General features: G+C 45.0%; 1 protein-coding gene across 1 annotated transcript in view; it reads left to right on the top strand.

Annotated features, from left to right (window-relative positions):
• Positions 1-17,576, top strand: part of COL4A2 (collagen type IV alpha 2 chain) — a 174,461-nt gene that overhangs the window by 25,961 nt on the left and 130,924 nt on the right. The window lies entirely within an intron of this gene.

Raw genomic sequence — 17,576 nt, 5'->3', positions numbered from 1 at the left:
CAGATGTGTTTCCGCACTCCTACATTCCCGGTGGGTGACTTTGGGCTACTCACTGTTCTCTCTGAACTCTCTCAGCCCCACCTACCTCCCAAGGGGTCTGTTGTGGGGAGAGGAAGGGAAAGGAGCTTGTAAGTCACCTTGAGTCTCCTTACAGGAGAGAAAGGTGGGATATAAATCCAAACTCTTCTTCTACTATGGGGCTGCTGTAAGTCAGGTTCAGTTTGATGACACTTCCCACCACCAAAATGCAAGAAGTGGAGGGCAATTCGACATTGTGGAGGGCAATTCGACATAGTAAGTGTAATACTCCTCCAAAGCAGTGTTAAGTACCATGAAGCAAAACTTCCCATTCTCCCATTTTCTGCTCGTGCCTGGAATTTTGCAATTTGGGGAGGATGTTTCATCATCCGTCTGCAGATTTCATTGTATCTGAACAGCCAAGAACAGGGTTTTTTTTCCTTTCAAGAAGCTGCAGCTGGGTGGGTGGTCCAGCAAACAAATGGGTGGTGTTGGTAGGAAATTCTAAGGCTTATAGAAGTGTGACTTGCCCTCTGTAGAGTAGTGCATTGGCTTTCCAGGGCCCGGGAACAGGTTGCTCCTGAATTGCTCGGATTTTTGTCCATTCAGCTGTTCGCTCTTTCCAAGAAAGGCTGGGCCTCGTGGCTGTCACCCAAGATCATTAATCTCTGCGACTGGTAATTTACAACTCAATTCCATGGCGTTGTTCTTGAAGACTGGAAATTGTTCTGCGTGTGAGTGCTAGTGCCGTCAAGTCACTTCCGACATACGGCGGACACATGAATTAATGTCCTCCAAAACATCCCATCATTAACAGCCTTGCTCAGATCTTGCGCTTGAAGGCTGCGGCTTCCTGTACTGAGTCAGTTTATTTCATGTTGGGTCATCCTCTTTCCCCCACTGCCTTCAACTTTTCCTAGCGTTTCTGTATTTCCTAGTGACGTTTCTCATATTGTGACCGAAGTACAATAGCCTCAGTTTATTTGTTTTAGAGTCTAGGTAGAATGCATCGATTTGATCTAGAACCTGCTTATTTGTCTTTTTTGTCGATCCGTGGTATCTGAAGAACTCTCCTCTGGTGCTAAATCAACTTTCTTTCTGTCAGCTTTCTCTATCGTCTGACTTTCACACCCATACATATGAATGTGGCATACTATGGCCCTTTCCACATGGGCCATCTACAGCGCCCAAGGGACGGCAAAAACGCCATCCCTAGGGAGCTGTTCGCATGGGGGGCGCAGCTGCATCTCAGCTGCGCCACCCTCACTCCCCCCCAGTGGCGCGAAGCCGCCATTTTCCCACCTCACTCCCCAAGCGAGGTATTTGGAAAACAGTGGCTTACAGCCGCTGCTGTGCGAACAGCAGCAGCTGGAAGGCGCCATCCCCCTTTCCCGAACGACTTACCTTCCCTGCGACCTTCTGGCGCGTCACCCAGGCCTGGGGACACGCCCCCCTGCCCTGCGACTCCAGAGCTGTCACGCAGGGCAGGGGGCGTGTCCCCTGGCCTGGGCAACGCGCCAGAAGGTCGCATCGCCGATCGGGTGGCAAGACTGGCGCTTCGCGCCATCTTCCCTGCCTTTACCGACCGTTCGTATGAGCGGTCCGCTGGGGTGTGTCAGCGCCGTTATCGCCGACACCCCTGGCTGTGGAAGCAGCCTGCCGAATATGAATTATCTTGATCTTCGTCGCCAGCAGCACATCCTTACACTTACGGATCTTTTCTTGTTCCTTCATGGCCGCATCTGGTACCAAAAAAAGGTCCATTTGTGACATGTAAACAACAGTTCTGCATTGTCGAAGGCTTTCACGGCTAGATCCCTTGGTGTTGTGGAACTTGGGCTGTGGCCCATGTTTCAGCATTCCTCTCCTGATGTTTTAGCCTGCATTTTGTGGTACAGCATCTTGAAGGATCTGATGTTGGGAAAAGCAAAGTGGAGTATATATATCTGTTATATATACAGATATATATACTCCACTTGCTTTCCCAACATCAGATCCTCTGAAGATGCCAGCCACAAATGCAGGCGAAACGTCAGGAGAGAATGCTGCTAGAACACGGCCATACAGCCCGGAAACAACACAGCACCCAAACAGTTCTGCAGCTAAGAAGTTTCCATCAGTTCCTTGTTAGTGTCCTGGTCAAATTCAAGGTCCTCTTTAGTTTGGTGAAGAGAAGATTAAGAGGTGACATGATCGCCAAGTTTAGATATTTGAAGGGATGTCATGTTGGTGAGGGAGCACGCTTGATTTCTGCTGCTGCAGAGACTAGGACCAGGAGTAATGGGTTCAAGATGAAGGAAAAGATATTCCACCTAAACATCAGGAAAAACTTCCTGACAGTAAGGGCTGTTCGACAGTGGAACGCACCACCTCGGAGTGTGGCGGGGTCTCCTTTTTTGGAGGTTTTAAAAGAGAGGCTGGATGGGCATCTGTCAGGAGTGCTTTGATTGTGTGTTCCTGCATTGCAGGGGGTTGGACTTGATGGCCCTTAGGGTCTCTTCCAACTCTATGATCCTAGTGCCAATGTTTAAAGTCCTTGCATGACAAAGAGGATGTGCATCTCGATCATGATAACTCCCCCTAGATATTAAGGTCTGGCAGGACAAATCCTTTCAGTCAGATTTAGGAAGACCAGACATTTCTGAAACGGATGCCTGGTTGCATTGGGTTGTTATTCCAGTGTAACATTTTGAGATTATGTGATTTGTATCGGGTCATTCCGGTTGTCTGCAGGGGAACAGAAGAAGAATGCTTTGTCTTTGGAATTCCAGCTCTGTGCTAGTAATTACTGTGATCCGCCCTTCTTGAATAAAACCTTTTGAGTCAATCTATAACTTATGGGAAATATGTACTTCGGAAAATCTAGCTGAAGGATCTTTGGCTCTGCATGTTTGCTGAAGCTCCAAAATGGCCAAGCGGTATCCCCCAAGGAGAGTTGTCAGCCTGACAAGTGCTTAACCTCACAATATTTACAACTAAAACAATGTTTCCTCCCTTCATCAGAATCTTCACTTTTACGTACTTCGCTTTGTTCCAGAAAGATGGACATTTCCTGATTCTCTCTAAGCGGTTGGGCTGGGAGCTGGAAAAGAGAGGAAGCGAAGATTGTTTAGATCTGCCGAAGGAAGTCCTCTGGAATCTCTGTATGTTAGTTATTTATACTTTGATAAGAGCATAGTTGGTGTACGAAACAAACCGCAAGACTCACTGATATCCAGACACGTGCCCTGTGTGCATGTGTGTGTCTGTGTAAGTGTGCGATGACAAATAAACAGAATCTTTGGCAACCTTATTTGGTTTCAAGAAAGAGGCTAGGGGAGATGTCTGAAGTATTCCTTCTGCATTTGGTGTAACCTATAATGAATATCCTATTAGGGGCTTTGCCTGTTCATTTTCGGGTTATATGTAACAAATAGCCATTCCTGGAGCTGCAGTCATGGGCATGTTGCTACTTGGAAACATTTCAGTCCATTTTCCTGAAGGAAATTCTTCAATAATAGTGTTATCTTGTGAACAAATACCGGATCTCCTGGGAGGGTTGGAAGCCCAAATATTTTTAAAGGTGTTTTATGAGCGATCCAGAGGGTTGCCAGTTCTAAATCAGGAAATTCCTGAAGATTTGAGGATAGACCATGGGGAGGGGGAGGTTTTGGGGGGGGGAAGAACCGCAGCAGGATTTAATGCAGTAGAGCAGTGGTTCTCAACCTTTTTTCCCATTCACGTACCCTTTGGCAACCCATTTCCCTAACATTGTACCCCCATATTAGCAAATCCATTATGTAATTTAAAATTTTTGTCTATATTTATTTATTTTTTAGATTTGTACCCCGCCCAGCTTTGAAGGGCTCAGGGTGGTTAGACAACAAAAAACACAATTTAAAACATCAATAAAATCCTTAAAGCATTATTAATACACAGCTACAACTACAATATAACCACTGTTAAAACAGCTAAAAACAAGCAAGATGGCATCTTAACTCAAATATCTACTGGGAGCAGTGGTGGGATCCAAAAATTTTATTAACAGGTTCCCATGGTGGTGGGATTCAAACAGTGGCGTAGCGCCAATGGGGCTGGGCGGGGCACGACGGGGGCGTGGGTGGGTTTTCGGGGGGGGCGGGGCATTAATAATTTCTCTGTTAGTGTAAAAAACTCTTACTATTAAAAAAAAGTTCCTAATTTCCAGCTGGTATCTTTCTGTCCATAATTTAAACTTATTATAGCAAGTCCTATCATCTACCGCCAACAGAAACAACTACTTCTCCTCTAATTGACTGCCTGTCAAATACTTAATACTTTCAAATACTTAATTTTGTTTCTGGAAATCAAAAGAAGGAGACTTTCCTTAAACAAGGAACTTGACCATATTTCTAAAACATGTTTTTAAAACAGCCCAACAGGGAGAATTATCCCGTTTTCCACCTTCGCTAACCAGCCACATAGGAAACAACAGGACTTTATGGTTTTTGGACCTAATGGAATTTCTAACGGAAAAGCGGACCCAATTAGTAACCCCCTCTCGGCACACACAAATAATTAGTAACCCACTCTCGGGAACTGGTGAGAACCTGCTGGATCCCACCTCTGACTGGGAGGCCAACATAACTCCCCCCCCCCCATTGGCAATTGACAGCTCTAAATTTCTCTTACCCTAAGAGAAGTGTAATCTTTGTAACTATGTATAGGATTGTCTGTGGAACTGTGATCTTCAAAGGGCCAGAAACCAAGGACCAGTCTTTGTCAGGGCACATTGTACCTAAAATACCCCCCATCAAATGTTTCTCCAGCCTCTTTTTGACTTTCAAGGAACATTCCATGAACTTACAGCAACGTTTTTATCTTTGGGGTTACAAGGGGGCAACTGAATGTTGATGTAATTGGGTTCTTTTTTGCATGGCAGGCAATTTGCCAGCGATCTCTCTGTCTTCATATCCTGGACGTTTTTTGTAAAGATGGGTTGAGGCAAGAGTGGAGTCCTACCGCTAAAATAAGCAGCTTTGGGGCCACAAGAGCTGTGATCAGAGAGGATCTCTTGCTGTTCATTGAAAGCTAATTGGCAGCCCCCACAACTGCTTTGAAGTTTGGGAGAGGACATTTAACCCTTTCCTCCTCCCCAGTCTTCTTCAGTGGTTCAAATAGGCTGCCTAGCGTGGCAATTTACTGTGTGAGAAGAAAAGAACAAGGCCAAGTGTTGTACCTGTCCTTTTATCCCCTCTCCTGCTGAGGTAATTGTAGGTTCAGGTGGATTATTTAAACCAATAGTTCCCAATCTTTTCCGTATGGTGGCCCACAAGTCCAAATTTACTTGGCATGGTAACCCACTTATTAAAAAAAGCATGCACAAATCCATAAAATTGCAAAACCTGAGACTCATTTTCACAGGCTTCGTGACCCACCTTTGGAGGTCAGAAATGTTGGGAAATTTAAATGATTTAAGAGGCATGGAAGGAGGGAAGGGTTAAAAACACATACTCTCACATTCCCCCAATCTTCAAAGGAGCCACATGGGCCTTAAAAAAGCTGTGAGAGATGCTAATCACAATCCTCTCACACTAGGTCTGGTGTGAACCTTACTGAAATGCATACAGCCAATGGAAGTGCAAGCTGCATAGTCTTTGTTTAGGAACAAAGTTGCATTGCTTTCCATTTTTTTCTAATGTGGTAGTCATAACCGATTAAAGGAAGATGTTTCACAAGGTGAAATTCGTTCGCCATTAAAATAAGCAAAAATGTTAACTCCAGCAGATTGTCTGCGAGAAAATCCCGACCTAATTCCTTCCTATTGAACGCCTCTGAATTTAAAAATGCCTTTAATCTGAGAAATAACGAAAGCAATATGAGGATGTAGAATAAAACGATACTGAACAGGGTTTTTAAAAATTAAAGAAATCTGGACTCACAAGGTACAGTCAGAGTAGCCTCCAGAGATAATTCTAATATTAGAATTATCTCTGGAGGCTATCCTGACTATACCTGTGAATCCAGACTTCTTTAATTTTTAAAAACCCTGTTCAGTATCTTAGCCCTGAGCTCAAAGGCCCCTTCTGCACTTGCAGAATAATGCACTTTCAATCCACTTTCAATCCACTTTGAAGCTGTGCGGAACAGCAAAATCCACTTTCAAACAATTGTGAAAATGGATTGAATGTGCATTATTCTGCATGTGCGGAAGGGGCCAAAGTATAGTTTCAGTCGTCCAGCTGTTGTCCCTCACCCCGCCCCCTTCCACTTTAAACATCTACTTTGCAGAATTATTGTAAAGGTTATTTAATCCTATGCATGAGATCACTGAACCCATATGCTCAGTTTATTTTATGATGGTATTCTGCAGACACAGACCACAAAGTACGTCTTTCGAGGAATTCAGATTTAACCAATTTTACAACAAAGGACATTAAGTGTAGACCTTGTGGGCACTTTTGTACATGCAAAATAATGCACTTTCAATACACTTTCAATACACTTTGCAGCTGGATTTTACTGTGCGATATAGCAAAATCCACTTGCAAAACAATTCTTAAGGTGCACTGAAAGTGAATTGAAGTTGCAATTGTCAAAATATATCTCCAAAAGTAGCTATGAGAATATATGGCTGTGTGTTGGATTCCGCTGATGTGCTATAAGTCTCTTGTCTCAGAGGAGGAGATCTGAAGGAGCCAGTTCTACAATTTCAAATATTCGTTCACATTCTAAGAGTGTTAACATTTTCTGCTGAATTTACACTTATAAATTTGCACTTAGGGTCAGAGGTGGGATCCAGCAGGTTCTCACAGGTTCCCGAGAGTAGGTTTCTAATTATTTGTGTGTGCCGAGAGGGGGTTACTAATTGGTGATTTTGCCACGTGATTTTTGCCTTAGTTATGCCCCTCCTCTCAGCAGTAGTGCGCAGAACTTGAAGCAGTCTAGCAGGAGGTGCACCGGCGTGCATGGCAGTCTGCGCCTGCGTGCATTCGTTTCCTACCCAAGGAATGCCCCGCCCCCGGAATGCCTGGTCACGCCCCCGTCGTGCCCCGCCCAGCCCCATTGGCGCTATGCCACAGTTTGAATCCCACCATCATGGGAACCTGTTACTAAAATTTTTGGATCCCACCACTGCTTAGGGTTGATCTCCCACTTTTACAATTGAACTCCAGTTGATCAAGATCAGTTACCTTGGAGAAAATGGCTGCTTTGGAAGGTGGATTCGATGACATTATATCCTCCACCCTCCCAAATCTCCAGGTATTTCCCAACGCAGTGTTAATAACCCGATTTGCACTGTGTCCTGAAGCCAAGAAAAATATTAATGCTAAATGAATGGGAATGTGTTTCAAGTTGCTGTTGAGGCCTCCTAGAGCATTTTCTAAAGGAAAACCCAAAACATGTAGTTTAAGGTGGCTTCATCACGAGGCTAACGTCTCTTAGCAACATTTGTGTCAAATCTGTGTTTTTTTTAATCTGAATTAGATCAATGTTTAAAAAGAAACATGATAAATTCTGTGTGAAAGTTGACAGTGCAGAAGAGTCTCCATTTGATAGAGTTGAGTGAATTTGAATAGTCAAACCACACTAGTTTAAAAATAGACCTGTCTCAATATCCTCCTCTGCTGAAATCCCATATATGGAAGAATGCCCAGGCTTCCTGATTTCCTGTTGTGTCAATCTAATGATGTCATTTGTTTGGATGACTTTCTGGAGTTAATCAAACCAGGAAAACTGTAGGTATGCAAGCCAAAAAAGAAGAAGATAACTCTAGACATTTAGTGCCTGATATCATCCTTATGTGTTTTATAAATACACCGTTGATGTGGGGAAATATACTCAACTGATATATCTTGATAAATGTTAAATAACTGAAAAATTGATGACTATTACTTTCATTTATTCTACTCCAACAAAACATTGGCTACTATGGTCTCATATAACTGTCTGCATTTGATTTTCTCTTGGTCTGCAATATTCGGCTTATTACTGCAATATTACTGCAATATTCGGCTTATTACTATTGGTATAAATGAAGTAAATATCAGTCTAAATAATGTAAATATTGCTGAATGGGAGAGTTATGAAACTATTGTGGCCAGGAGAACACCTTAAAGGAACTTTTATATTAAATATTTATTCATGTCATTCATTAGGATCCAACATCAGTCAGAACCAACATAATATCACAAGCTGAACACAAACTTATTCACTGATAAACTTGGCCTCCCATAGAGCCAGGCTCTGTTTTAAACCCCTGAAGTCTTGTTCTGAGAAGAATGTACCTTTACGAGGAATATCATTCATAAAATACACAGATGCTTGAAAGACACTAAAGCTCACTATGGCCAATTAGGCACAAGGTGTTTGCTGCGTGGTGAAAGATTTTTTGTACAAATGTACTTCCTCTCGCCTTGCTTTCACTTTCCACTCTCTCTGCAGCAAGAAAATCCACTTATAGCACAATTTTAATTTTGCTTCACTTCCAGAGCAGGACAGATTCACCAGTGGGCACAGCTTTGCTCTGGATCTCTCCCCTCTGCCCGCAGCCAGCCTGCTTAGTCTTTCCCCTCCCTCACCCTGCTTAGCATGCTTCTCCCTCCTCCTCCTCCCTGTTGCTGACTACTTCCTGCTTCTTGTCCTGCCATATCATTTCTATTGCCTGTGGCCTCCCTGTTCCTGAATATCTTGGTCAGTCATATTTATTTACAGTCAACAGACCCATAAAAACAGATTAAAGGAACTAATAATTTAAAACAAGTTTAAAATACATTCTAAAAGTAAGCACAAAATTTAAATTGTTCAGATTAAAACCTAATCAATTAATAACCAACAGTTGGTCTCACAATCCAAGCTAAGGTCAGAAACCTTGATCTTTGGTGCCATAGACAAAGGCGACCGCAAGAGTGATATTGGTACATTTGTCCTCTAGGAAGGTCTTTCCTAAAATTACAGGCAGATAATTTTCCCAACCTGGTATCAGCGGCATTAACCCATCTTGGCGTATCATCTGGTACAATTTGCAAAAATAGCAAAATATGCATCAGATCATGATACGGGCAAAAATCTTTCAGAATATGGAAAACAAAGATGTAGGTAAGGGGGGGTTCCCAGGTTCAACCCCCCCATTACATGTCCAAAGCTCCCCCCTCCACCCCCACCAGCTGGGCTCCCAGCCGACAGTCCCTTCTGCCCTCCCCTCTGGGGAGAAGAGACTGCAGTCCCTGGCCCTGGAGAGCTGCTTTTATAAGCACTGAGGCTGGGGGCTGGGGCTCAGTGGGCAGGGCCATGGCCCCACCCATCCTGGGGGCTTGATCTTGCTGCTCCAAGCCCCGCCCCTGCCCTCATAAAAGCAGCTCTCTGAGGCAGGGGACGGCAGTCTCTTGTGGCCTCCCTGGAGGGGAGGGCAGAAGGGACTGCCATCTCAGCCGGAGGTGGGGGGGCAGAGCCAGGTGGGGGCAGAGCTGGAGCTGGAGTCATCCATCTTGGCGGGAGCTGTCAGAGCAGGGGCTGGCGGGGGTGGAGCTGATGGGGCGGGCCTTGGGGAGATGTGGCAACACTCCCAGGGCCGAGTGTGGCCCTGCCCCCTGAGCCCCCCCCCATGTCATAAAAATGTATACCTACGTCACTGATGGAATACCCAAAAAATGGCCACGTACAACCTCAGAGGGGAGCACATTAAATCTGGCTTTAGCAAATATTACTCTATACTGCAAAACTGATAGATTGTTCAGATAATTAGCTGGACGAGCTGGGTTGTTATAATTCAGTCCCAACAAAAAAGGGGAGCAGAAGGATGATGACTTTAAAAAAATGTAAATAACCATATTGATAAATTGATACGAGTACTAAAAAATGTAAAAATAATAAGACTAGTTGATCAATCCAAACACTTGATTTGCCCCTGCATTTGATCAACAAACTGGGATGACTCCAGCTTTGTAGATTTATGCACAAGCAATCAGTGATTCCGGACCACACCGGGAAAAGCCCGTTGGTCTTGACATTTGAGCTTACGGCACATCGGGAGACTGACGATGGGGAATGTGGGGAGCTTAGCAAACGGCAACTCACATTGTCCTTTGGCAGTTTTGTCCTTTGCACGCCACCATTATTTCCCCCTCACTTCTCGCCATAAAAGACAATCAGCATACAGATGCCGTTTTTAAGACTTTTCGCCTTTGTGTACCTATTTTACGTCAATATATCGATCTGTCAGTAGATTGATAAATTGATATATCAATCTATGGATAAAATGAAAAATTATATTAAAAATTGAAGCATGAAGCATCACATCCCCTCAAGTAAAAAAAACAACTGATGGGTAACGCCTGCTGCAAACAGGATGGTGGGTAATGTGCCCTGAAATGAAGACTCCCCGACCAATTCTGTGGGAACCTCGCAGTTTGTAATTGACCTGTTTAGAAAGCATTATCTCAGATAAAATCATACGCAGTGGGAATAGGGCTTCCCAGTTTTATCAGGTCAGCATCAAGATATTAGCCAAATTTTAGCTGGTCGCCGTTGTTTTCATGAGTTTCAGTTTACGCACCTGAGGAAACGTTGCTGAGGGGAGATGCAGAGGTGGGAGCCAGCAGGTTCTCACAGGTTCCCGAGAGTAGGTTACTAATTATTTGTGTGTGCTGAGAGGGGGTTACTAATTGGTGATTTTGCCACGTGATTTTTGCCTTAGTTATGCCCCTTCGCCGCTCCTCAGCAGTCGCGTGCAGAACTTGAAGCAGTCTAGCAGGAGGTGCACCAGTGTGTGTGGCAGCCTGCACCTGCGTGCATTGGTTTCCTGCCCAAGGACCGGCGCAGTGGCTGCGTCCTTGCCACAGCCCTGCCCAGCAATGCCCCGCCCCCAGAATGCCCAGCCACACCCCCGCCGTACCCCGCCCAGCCCCATTGGCACTACACCACTGTTTGAATCCACCACCATGGGAACCTGTTACTAAAATTTTTGGATCCCACCACTGGGGAGATGCATCCCACCACATTAGTGCTCAATTGTTTGAGCTTCTTGCTTGTAGCCAGAAAGTATGGCCTGGTAGGATCTCAGGATTTCCACTGTAAATGCTTCCTTAAGGGAGGGGAGGATCCTGATCTTCTTGAAAGAGTCAGTCTTGCGAACTTTCCTGAAGAAGCCATTCCTGGACACAGGTGATCGGAGTAATTGTTGTCTTTTTGTTGCTAGGTGCTTAAGTGAATGGTGGTAAGGGAACGGCAGACTTTTTTTGAAAGCTGGATTATCTTGACCCATTCCTATCCAGCTTTGTACTGGATCAGAGAGATGTTTGTGAGATGATGTATCTTCTGATCCACTGACTGGAGTTAGTAATGGCTGGAGGAGGTAGTTGTGAATTTCCTGCATTGTCCAAGGGGTTGGGCAAGATGGCCCTGGAGATCCCCTCCAGTTCTATATGTGTGCAAGAGTGAAGTAGAAGAAAAGTGCTACTTCTAACCTACAATCCTACTTACCTAGGAGTAATAACAATGGACTTATTTCTGAGTGGACCTTTTGTCCAAGAAAGGTGAGCAGCAGTGGCGTAGGAGGTTAAGAGCTCGTGTATCTAATCTGGAGGAACCGGGTTTGATTCCCTGCTCTGCCGCCTGAGCTGTGGAGGCTTATCTGGAGAATTCAGATTAGCCTGTACACTCCCACACACGCCAGCTGGGTGACCTTGGGCTAGTCACAGCTTCTCGGAGCTCTCTCAGCCCCACCTACCTCACAGGGTGTTTGTTGTGAGGGGGGAAGGGCAAAGGAGATTGTAAGCCCCTTTGAGTTTCCTGCAGGAGAGAAAGGGGGATATAAATCCAAACTCTTCTTCTTCTTCTTCTTCTTCTTCTTCTCCTCCTCCTCCTCCTCCTCCTCCTCCTCCTCCTCCTCCTCTTCCTCCTCCTCCTCCTCCTCCATCATTCAAGGTAGACCGTAATCCCCTCCAGGATATTAGCCTTCCTAACTGCCTTCTCTGGATTCCATTTCAACTTGTTCCTCTCAGGCAGGTTCCAGGTGATGGATGAAGGTGGAATTGCCCTGCTCTCAAATCATATTTATCTGTTGAGGAACATAAGTGATGGATGGCTTTTTTGGTGTTATGACTGAGCTGTTTTCCCTCTGGACCTTTTCAGTGTAGTATGGCTTTCTAGTCTTCTGTGATGGATTTTTTATCAATTCTTGAGAGTGCACTGAAGAATTAAATTTCATTTGTAAGTGGAATAGATTTTACTTTGTTGTATGAACTTTACTGTTGGGTCCCTGTGGTGGTTCACTGCTTCAGGAACCTGCGATTGAGGCATCCACATAAAATCTCCATAGATCATATCCTATCGAAGCAGCATTGTGACCTCTGTGCCGACATCAAAATATGTACCCTGCACTCAAGCTAAATGAAGGCCTAGTCTGAAGGCCTAGTCTTACATTCTCATCTTACTGTCTGGAGTTCTCAGCAGTAGCATAACAAGGGGGTGTGAGGGGCACGATGGGGCTGGAGCCCTGGGCATCTCTTCAGCAGGTCACATGGGAGTGTGTTGCCAAGCCAACCTCGTTCAATTGCATCCCGCCCAAACTTCACGCGGAGTTCAGAAGTAGGGGAGCAGTTGAATGCTGAACTGGTCAGTGAGGGCTCACCGCACCTTGCCTTGATGGTGAGCCAGGTCTGAGGGGGGATATGATAGAAGTCTATAAAATTACGCATGGGGTAGAAACAGAGAGACATTTTTCTGTCTTTCTCACAATACTAGAACCAGGGGGCATCCATTGAAAATGCTGCGGGGAAGAATTAGGACTAATAAAAGGAAACATTTTTCCATGCAACGTGTGATTGGTATTTGGAATATGCTGCCACAGGAGGTGGTGATGGCCACTAACCTGGATAGCTTTAAAGGGGGTTTGGATAGATTTATGGAGGAGAAGTCGATCTATGGCTACCAATCTTGATCCTCCTTGATCTCAGATTGCAAATGCCTTAGCAGACCAGGTGCTCAGGAGCAGCAGCAGCAGAAGGCCATTGCTTTCACATCCTGCATGTGAGCTCCCAAAGGCACCTGGTGGGCCACTGCGAGTAGCAGAGTGCTGGACTAGATGGACTCTGGTCTGATCCAGCAGTCTTGTTCTTATGTTCTTATGAGCCTGCAGTTTAAAACTCAACCCAAACCACGCTGATCCCAGGATCAAACTGAGTTGGCCTGACCAGTTCCAGCTTTATACTATTTGCTCCAGTTCTCAGCCAAATGCTTCCCTGAATGATCCCAAAGCACACCCACACCCATGTTCCCTTTCCTTTTGACTGTTTGCCATATAATGCTTTTCCATCCTCATGAGCATTGCCTGTTCAAGGACACGCTGTCCTTCTGCTGGCAGATACGTCCCCTCCAGGACAGTGGTTTTCAGCAAAGTCTTGGCAGGCCAGCCTGGTCTTCTGCTGCTGTTCACACCACCCCACCCTGCTGCTAATTCATGTTCAAACTAATTTCTAGGCAGTTTCAATGACAGAAGTTTGATTCCCCCCACCCCCATTTCCTTTGGGGGTGTTTCTGTCAATTGGAAAAAAATACTGAATTACATGCCTGCTAAAATTGTGTGAACTGGGTTTCAGGTTATCAAAGTTTCACAAAGTCGCGCTAAAAAGACATTGAAAACATCAGTTAGCTAACTTATTTATTGAAATGCAAAATTAGGGTTTTTTTTCCCCCAAGTGCGCTGTAAAAGACAAAAGCAATCATCTTACATTCACATTTGAATTACGTTTATGTCATAAGAACATAAGAACTAGCCTGCTGGATCAGACCAGAGTCCATCTAGTCCAGCATTCTGCTACTCGCAGTGGCCCACCAGGTGCCTTTGGGAGATCACGTGCAGGATGTGAAAGCAATGGCCTGCTGCTCCTGCTGCTCCTGAGCACCTGGTCTGCTAAGGCATTTGCAATCTGTGATCAAAAAGGATCAAGATTGGTAGCCATAGATCAACTTCTCCTCCATAAATCTGTCCAAGCCCTTTTTAAAGCTATCCAGGTTAGTGGCCATCACCACCTCCTGTGGCAGCATATTCCAAACACCAATCACACGTTGCGTGAAGAAGTGTTTCCTTTTATTAGTCCTAATTCTTCCCCCCAGCATTTTCAATGAATGCCCCCTGGTTCTAGTATTGTGAGAAAGAGAGAAAAATTTCTCCCTGTCAACATTTTCTACACCATGCATAATTTTATAGACTTCAATCATATCCCCCCTCAGACGTCTCCTCTGTCCAGTAATAATGTTTGTGGTGTGTACTATAACTTTTTGCAGGGGGGTCATCTTAATTCCAAGGATGTGCTCCTTTTGATCAACTGTGGTAATATTTAAGCATCAAAATCAGTTCAATACACTATGAAACCTTAAGAGCCAAGTGGGTTACAGTAGTGGCTAGCTGTACTCATCAGCCATGCCATCAGCTTAGCTCTAAAGATACTGGTGACCTTTGAGGTCACCGACAGATTCCAGTGGGCTTTGAGCTGCTCCTGTTTTTATTTCAGAGGAATGTGTGGAATCCACAAGTCCACAGGCTTGTGGATTAGCACATTTCGTCGCTTTGAAGATGCCAGATTTTTACAGCACTACCAGGCTGATGTATGAGCAGATATCGTGAGAATCTGGGGTGGAAGGAAGGTGCAGAGAAAGTCGAAGGAATATACTTTTTAGTCTTCCCCTTGTGGATTATTTCTTTCACTGAGTAGATCTCCAAAGCAAGTTTCTGGGCACGGTGTGTCTACTTGCAAACCCAGGGATTTCCCAGCCTGACCAGTTCTGGTGCAGAGACAGTGAAAAGTGCATGATTTAGACCCTGTCCTGGTGCAGAGACAATGGCCCTTTCCCCACTTACCGTTTGCTGCGTGCTACTCTCCCCAAATAGTGCGGGGTCCAGCAGCGCTCCCCACGAGTCCCCCCTGGAATGCCCAGCCACGCCTCCGTCGTGCCCCGCCCAGCCCCATTGGTGCTACGCCACAGTTTGAATCTCACCACCATGGGGACCTGTTACTAAAATTTTTGGATCCCACCACTGGTCTTAGGCGACCCCTGTGAAAGGGTCGTTCGACCCCCAAAGGGGTCCCGACCCACAGGTTGAGAACCGCTGGTCTATTGAGTTAATTCTGAAATTCGAAATTCAAGGCTGTCTCGATCAGCCTCGCATCCCTCAAGCCATCCAAATTTGGCCCTAAGGAGATGCCCATAAAGGAACTCCCTAGATTTCCTTTTCCACGCCTCAGCACAAGATAGTAGTTTATACCTTCTTAATAATCCATTTTCTGCTGTCTGCTGCTTGTAATTTGGCAGAGAGTGAAGGATACCCTCCCTCTCTAGCCGATTGGGTAGAAAATGTTTTTTAAAAAATGTTTCAAATGGAAATGCATTTCCCATTGCAATGAATAAACTCTACTAAGAATAAAGAAAAGGACAAATACGGTTATTAGAGAACAGTACAATCCCAGTGAAATTTGTGTGCACATCACCAGCCAGTGTGGTGTAATGGTTAAGAGCAGGTGTGCTCTAATCTGGAGAACCGGGTTAAGAGCACCTTTAAGAACCGGGTTAAGAATGTTTTTTTTAAAGCACCGGGTTAAGAACTGTTAAGAACAGGTGCACTCTAATCTGGAGAACCAGGTTCGATTCCCCGCCCTGCCACTTGAGCTGTGGAGGCTTATCTGGTGAACTAGATTAGCTTGTGCACTCCATGCCAGCTGGGTGACTTTGGGCTAGTCACAGTTCTTTGGAGCTCTCTCAGCCCCACGCACCTCACAGGGTATTTGTTGTGAGTGGGGAAGGGAAAGGAGTTTGTAAGCCCCTTTGAGTTTCCTGGCAAGAGAGAAAGGGAGGATATAAATCCAACTCTTCTTCTTCTCTTCTAATCTTGACTTTGCCTATTGCCTGATTCTTTCTGTCAGAACTGTGAAAGGACTGAGTTTAGACCATAGATTTGTTTTTGAGCTTCTCACAAACATTAATTTGTTTAAGGCAACTGTTGGATCCTTTAGACCTCTGAATCCTTCTGCTTCACCAAGTTTTGTTGATGGCAACATGAAAATCTCGTGGAAACTTGCAATTGTGATCAACCGGCTTTCAGAGAATTGCCTGTTCTGCCCTGTGTAAGAAATGACGTTGGGTAGAAGATTCATGAGGATTTGCCAAGGAGAGGACATGCAGTCTTTTGCTTTTCAGACAAGATCATTTGATATCTCTGTCTGTGCACAACTTGTATGAGTAATAAGATGTGTTCCTAGTTTGCACAAAGGGAAATCTGGGACATCACCAGTGATTTTACATTCTTTGGGTGGTTTGTACTTAAATGGTAAGTTTTGTCCCCGTCTGTGTGTCGATGGTTTTCATTAAGATGGCTCGACTCTCCAAAGACACCCACCAGGGCTTGTATCGACATTAAAGGGAATCGTCTGCACTCAGGAAAGACTGAATACAGGCTGTATTGTTTGGCTGCTTGCATAGCTGATCACATTTTCAGTGTTTTCCAGTGATGTCTGTTATTTCATAAAATGTAACCTCTTGTTTAGCTTCAAAGGATACCATTTTTGTAGCTTTCATTTTCCATCCCTGTTTGTTACAAGGAAATGTCATCTTGCCTTTGGCACTGGGTTGTTTTTAAAATTATTTCCAAGTTACAGCAGACAAGAGAGTTCTGCTTAAAAGCTTTTGCGGTAGGCATCAACCGCAAATTGCTATGGACCTAACAGAGCTATCCTAAACATTGCTGAAGGCTGGTGTGGTATAGTAGTTACAGTATAGGACTAGGACCTGGGGTGACCGGCTTTGAATCCCTCACTTGATCATGGAGGCCTGCCAGATGACCTTTGTCCCATCAAAAACTCTCAGCCTAACTGACCCTTGCAAAGTTGTTTCTGTGGGGATTGATGGAGGGAGGGGAGGGTGTGTGTGAAAATCTGTTTTGAGTCTTGGATCAAGAAGAAAAGCGGGATCTATGATAGATAGATAGATAGATAGATAGATAGATAGATAGATAGATAGATAGATAGATAGATAGATAGATAGATAGATAGATAGATAGATAGATAGATAGATAGATAGATAGATAGATAGATAGATAGATAGATAGATAGATAGATAGATAGATAGATAGATAGATAGATAGATAGATAGATAGATAGATAGATAGATAGATAATAAGAATTACGTGTATTTTAAGTTGCTTCCAACTCATGGCAACCCTGTGAATCAAAGACCTTCAAAACATCCTGTTGTTAGCAACGGCTGTTTCCGCACAGCAGCGGAAACGAACCTCCACCGGCATAAATTATGCCAGAGGAGGCTCGGGGACTGCTCACACGGTAGTGTGCTAGCAGCCCCAACTTCCTCCCCAGCCGGAGAGGCGGCACCACACGGAGCTGCCGCTCCTTCAGTCCCCTCCACTCACCTCTCCTTTCAGCGTCAGGCTGGAAGGACACGCCCACACTACCCTCCAACCTCCAGGGGTCGAAGGGCAGCTTGGGCATGTCCCTCCAGCCCTCCAGAGTGACACTGGAAGGAGAGGTGAGTGGAGGGGAGGAGGAAAGAGGCGTCTTCCTGCCAGTGTGGTTCACACCACGCTGGCCTGA

Source organism: Sphaerodactylus townsendi, linkage group LG01 (assembly GCF_021028975.2).
Source record: "Sphaerodactylus townsendi isolate TG3544 linkage group LG01, MPM_Stown_v2.3, whole genome shotgun sequence".
NCBI classification, from domain to species: Eukaryota; Metazoa; Chordata; class Lepidosauria; order Squamata; family Sphaerodactylidae; genus Sphaerodactylus; species Sphaerodactylus townsendi.
Note: the sequence above shows the minus strand (reverse complement) of the source record. Positions and strands in the feature narration are given on the sequence as shown.